Here is a 5,711-nt window from a genome sequence, read left to right on the forward strand (position 1 = left end):
GCTGACAGTTATCTTAAAATGAAAAAGAAACAAAAGAAGAAGAATGGGGGGGATCCTGTTTGGTATTGATGATTTGAAAGCTTCTTGTTTGATAAAGATTTTCTCTCATGGAAATTTTTCCTGCGCGTCTACGTGCTTTTTGCGCCACAGCACTGTTGTAACGTGTGTGTGTGTGTGTGTGTTTCACATTTTTGCACAATAGCGATGTATTCCCACATACACAGGTACTGCGTTACCACATTTGTGTGACTGATTCTTCTGATTGGTTAAATAACCATAATGGTCTGAATAGAAAGTCTGCCTGACCTCATCTTAGAAAGTGTCTGAATTTTAGCGCATTATATTCACTGATCCCAGTGCTGCTCCCCAGAGGATGGACCCTGTTTGGTTTTAATGACCCCGCGACTCCCCAAACAAACATTATCCTCACTGTGTTCTGTCCCTCACTTGTGGAGGCTGTAATGGGCATTGCAGCCTGCAGGGGGTCCATGGAGGACTTTTCACTCTCAAGCCAAATAGCAACTAAACTGATGTGATCTGGACTGAAGGATTCATCTGTTTCAAACAGAAGAGCATGGCAGCAGTTTGATTTCCTTTTATTCGGTCCCTTTTGGATGGTTTTCGCTTCCTTTATTTACAGCCTTTTAATTGTTGTATAAATGTTGTATATTGTTGTGTTCAGTGTACGTTGGACTACTCAGAAATACTTTAGTTATTGAGGTTAAAGACAGAGTTGACTCAGATGGGTTCAGCTCCAAAGGGAGAGCGAGGGAGATAACATGAATCTGATCCCCCTCATCCTGTTTGTGTCTGTGTCACTTTCTCTCATTGTCTCATCTTTCAAACAGCTGCTTTTAAAAACAAACTTCCCCACAAAGAAAATGTGGAATGTCAGCTAGATGGAGACGGAGGGGGGAGAGAGAGAGAGAGAGAGAGAGAGAGAGAGAGAGAGCAGAAGTAAATAACTGACTATTACACAGTCATGGATCTGTAATAAATCTTTATTAGTATTGTATTTAATAAACAGAAACACGCCCAGAAGCATCGTCCTGCTGATATTCTAGCTTTCTTTCGTCATCAAATCTCACGTGCAGAGCCAAACCGATGACATGTCACTGAACACACACTCTGTAGTTCATCCTGACTCAGTCCTACAAACCACATGTGGATTCATCCGCTGCTGAAAGTAGTCCCCAACAAATGCACCATTTCCTGCTGTTTGTTTGATTAAAGCTGCAGGGAGCAGCTGTTTAGGAAATGACTGAGCCCTTTAAACACGACACTTCATATTTTTAAAGATTTATATCTTCAGCAGAGACCAAAAGAGCTCGGAGCTGAGAGCCACGCACATGAAGTCAGGACGTACTGAGAGATGGACTGACAGGTTGTTGGATTGGGTCCAAACAATATGACACCAGACTTACATTTTTACTGAAACCTTTTACTGTAAGAGATCATGACAGAAATCAGAAGTCATGTTCTTTTCCTGACAGATGGGAGAAAAAGGTGTGTTTTTGGCTTCATGTAAAGTAACACCGTTCCCATTTACACAGTGAGCGAGGTGACAGTGAAGGCACCATCTGCACAGACACAGTCACTTGAACACATCTGTGTTTTATTTAAGATGCTGAGAAAAGACTGCACCAGACTGCACACGATAGATTATTAAAACTTTTGAAAGCGGTGTGTTCAGGTTCTCACGTAAAGAGTGGGACAGTTGTGTTTTAAAATGTCCACTGAAGGTTCAGAGCTGTCAGAGTGGATCCTGAGTGAAACTCTACTCTCGCTGGCTGACATCCAAACAGTGACTAATCACACGCCACTTCACTGAGGCATGTGTGTGTGTATCTGGGCTTGACACTGCGTTTGTGTGTGAAGGCTGAATCATTGGGGAGTGCATCTCTGCGTGTCAGCCAATAATACCCTTCGGTTACTGCCTGAGGAAAACACTAATGGAATTATAATTGTGCTTGTGAGTGTGTGTGTTGGCAGGCAGATGACAGCTAAGTCCTTCTGGGCATCGATCTTACTAATAACACACTTAGTCAAGAACAAACATACGTCACTGTCTAAACTGGGTCAAACTGACCTCTTATTGATGCATTATGTGTGTGTGTGTGTGTCGTTCCAGCTTTCACAGCTAGTGTGTCCTCAGTATCCCATAATCCTTTGCACTTGTTTGGTTATGCTCTGCGTTCAGTTGGTGCTCGCTGTGTTTCCTCCCTCTTTTCTTTTCCAGCTGCTTTTCTTCCTCCTCATTTTCTTCATCTTCCTGCAGGGAAGTTGAGTTCTGCACGATTGACAGGTGATTTCTGGGAGATGTAGTTACACAACATCTTAGGGCTGGAAGCTGCTTTACTTCTTTGTATCTGGGTATAATGTGATCATGATCACAAATATGGGAAATTATTAAACTATTCTGTACCGTGTAAATAACACTTACAGCCTACACTTGTACTGTGCATGTCGCCGTTTACTTTGCAGCGACTCCCAGTCTGTTTCCCGCCGCCACAGCCGCTTGTAACTCCCGTGTTACATTCAGTAACAGTCCCAGCTCGTTATCGGTCCATGCAAAATAAAATCTGGTGCGGTTCTTCCGCTGCAGTACTTTATTCTTTTGCCAAATCTTCTCTAACTACGGAACAGACCATCTGCTTCCTGTTAACACCGGCACGCGCACGCCCAGTGTACCTGAACGGCCACTAGATGTGCGTTTTCAGTCGGAGATCAACTCTGATATGCAGCTAAAACGCTGCTGAGGACGGAGATCGTACTCGTTTTAAAACTTTGTGTTTAAACTAAAACGTAGTAGTGTAGATGGGGCCTTGGGAAAGACCCCTTGGCGTCGCTTCTTAACGCCCTGGCTACCCCTTTAGTGTTGTTTTTGCACGTGTAGGACTGCGTGGTCAAGTTAGCGTGAATAAACATGCAACGTTCGGTTAGGCTTTTCAAAATAAGACTAGCTTTAGGCAACAAAACTAGTTGTTCAAGTTTAGAAAAAGACAATGGTTTCACACTGGAAACAAACAACGGTCTCCTGGGTGAAAGTCCGGTTTTTGAGTTTTCTGTTAAAGGGCTTCCCCCGGTGAGTTTAACTATGAAGCGAGAGGGTGCCATGTGCGTCAGTACCAGACGCTGAAAGAGGTGACAAAGCGTAGGTATTTGATGACCTGAGAATGAGAACGGACTGGACTTACAGTTATCTATAATACCCTCCCTCTGCATAGATTTGCAGACATGTTCACATGTTCCTACCAAATATGGGAAATAAACCTATCTAGAGGAGATGTTTTGTTTCCTCCCTTCTGCTCCAGTGCCATGGAAAATACACAGAACTTCTTATCAATCCCTTCATACCAAAATCAGCTTCTTTGCTTTCTTTGCCAATAAACATTTTTCGTGGCATAAAATACAGTAAATATGTTTAATTTGTGGCACGTTTATTTGTTTGCGGGACCCAAGAATGTAATGGAACCAAAGTACGATCCAGGAATGTCTCCTCTTTGCAGATGCTTTATACTGAGCAGATTTAATGGAAAAACAGATCAGAGAGGACAAACTGCTGTTTACAGCCAGAAAACAGGAACTAAAATGCGACATCTTGAACATTCGTGGTCTGTTTTTTGTGAAAGCAGCTCAGACTGCAGAGGGGTCAAGGCTGGACTGAAAGGAGAGGAAGGAGGGATGAAGGACTCAGAGAAAGTTTGTCAGAATAATAAACATGAAGCAGGATTTTCAACATGGCGTCAGTTTGTTTGGAGACACGGAAGCCTCCAACTCTTTCTCTTCTCCATCCGTCCAAACAAGCTCCCCTTTGAGGTCTTCAAGACAGACTTCTATTGTTGCATTGTTGTGCCTACTTTCTCTCCTCTTTGTCCTTTACTCCCCCTCTGTCTTCTTTCTCTTCTCTCTGTACTACTATCTTTCCTGGTACTGAACTGTCTATTTGAACATGTACAACATGTGAACATGTGGTGAACCTCAGGCCAGCGCACTGGACTCCTAGTCCAACACAAGAGAGGTGATTCAAAAGGTTTGAGTCCTTTAAACTGCAGGTTCAAGGAAACCCTTCTTGCTTTAATAGTTTGGACAACGCTACATGTTTTTGCTTTATTAATAGTCTATTTTTGGTTCAAATTGAACTAAAGCCGAAGAGGCAATGAGTGTGACCTGTCTGTGTTTGAACTCTTTATTCTGTTCAAACACCGCAGTCTGTATCTACATTCAGCCATGTGATGCTTTCATTAACCTGTCAGTAGGTGTGTTGATTTGCATTTAGGTGGGCAGCGGCTCATGTTGCGCTGGAGCAAAAACTGGTTGTCTCTGCTTTGTGTTTTTACAGCTACATAATCTGCATTTCCTCTCAAAAAGCTCAACTCTGATGTGACACGAGCCCACAACCTGTGAATTACTTGTCAACTAAAGGTCCAATGTGCTGTCCTTTGTGCCACTGTGTCACATATTTTGAAATATTTTCATGAGCATGACCTTTTAGTGAAGACGTTTGCTTATTTCTGTTTGTGAACGCCCTTCATGCTGGAATTCTATTTTATAGGTTCATCTCTGCTGTTTGTTCGTACTGCATTTCCTCTATAAAACATGACTCTGATGGGACTCGAACCCACAACCTTTGAATTACTTATTGATAACTAGAAGTCCAATGCGCTGTCCATTGCGCCACAGAGCCACATCACTAAGGAAACATTCATGAGCATGACTGTTTAGTGCTAACATCACCTAGTCGTAATGTTTCCCGCAAATCCAAGTAGATTTGAAGCAAATCCAGAAGACCAAAATGTGGCTCTGTGGCGCAATGGATAGCGCATTGGACTTCTAGACAAGCACATGAGAAGTGATTCAAAGGTTGTGTGTTTGAGTCCCTCCAGAGTCGATGTTTAAAGACTTACATTAATGATAGAAACACTGCATGTTGAATAACGCCCTTCATGCTGGAATTCTATTTTATAGGTTCATCTCTGCTGTTTGTTCGTACTGCATTTCTACATCGCCCAGTCGTAATGTTTCCCGCAAATCCAAGTAGATTTGAAGATAATCCAGAAGACCAAAATGTGGCTCTGTTACATTAATGATAGAAACACTACATGTTGAATAACGCTCTTCATGCTGGAATTCTATTTTATAGGTTTGAACCCACAACCTTTGAATTACTTATTGATAACTAGAAGTCCAATGCGCTGTCCATTGCGCCACAGAGCCACATCACTAAGGAAACATTCATGAGCATGACTGTTTAGTGCTAACATCACCTAGTTGTAATGTTTCCCGCAAATCCAAGTAGATTTGAAGCAAATCCAGAAGACCAAAATGTGGCTCTGTGGCGCAATGGATAGCGCATTGGACTTCTAGACAAGCACATGAGAAGTGATTCAAAGGTTGTGGGTTCGAGTCCCACCAGAGTCAATGTTTAAAGACTGACAAGATAGAGACACTGTTTATACTGCATGTTGAATTAAGCCCTTCATGCTGGAATTGCTAACATCGCCTAGTAGTAATGTTTCCCGCAAATCCAGAAGACCTTGCTCTGTTGCGCAATGGATAGCGCATTGGACTTCTAGACAAGCACATGTGAAGTGATTCAAAGTTTGTGTGTTTGAATCCCTCCAGATTTGATGTTTAAAGACTTACATTAATGATAGAAACACTGCATGTTGAATAACGCCCTTCATGCTGGAATTCTATTTTATAGGTTC

At 42.4% G+C, this 5,711-nt stretch overlaps 2 non-coding genes across 2 annotated transcripts; one reads left to right on the top strand and one right to left on the bottom strand.

The window, feature by feature from the left end:
• Nucleotides 1-4,600: 4,600 nt before the first annotated feature.
• On the bottom strand, nucleotides 4,601-4,687 carry trnar-ucu. The gene is given in 2 exon segments: nucleotides 4,601-4,636; nucleotides 4,651-4,687. It is a non-coding gene; the product is annotated as a tRNA-Arg (tRNA).
• A 642-nt stretch (nucleotides 4,688-5,329) lies between these two features.
• On the top strand, nucleotides 5,330-5,421 carry trnar-ucu. Its single transcript is given in 2 exon segments — nucleotides 5,330-5,366; nucleotides 5,386-5,421. It is a non-coding gene; the product is annotated as a tRNA-Arg (tRNA).
• The last annotated feature ends 290 nt before the right edge of the window (nucleotides 5,422-5,711 follow it).

This window comes from Micropterus dolomieu, unplaced genomic scaffold (assembly GCF_021292245.1).
Source record: "Micropterus dolomieu isolate WLL.071019.BEF.003 ecotype Adirondacks unplaced genomic scaffold, ASM2129224v1 contig_11356, whole genome shotgun sequence".
NCBI lineage: Eukaryota > Metazoa > Chordata > Actinopteri > Centrarchiformes > Centrarchidae > Micropterus > Micropterus dolomieu.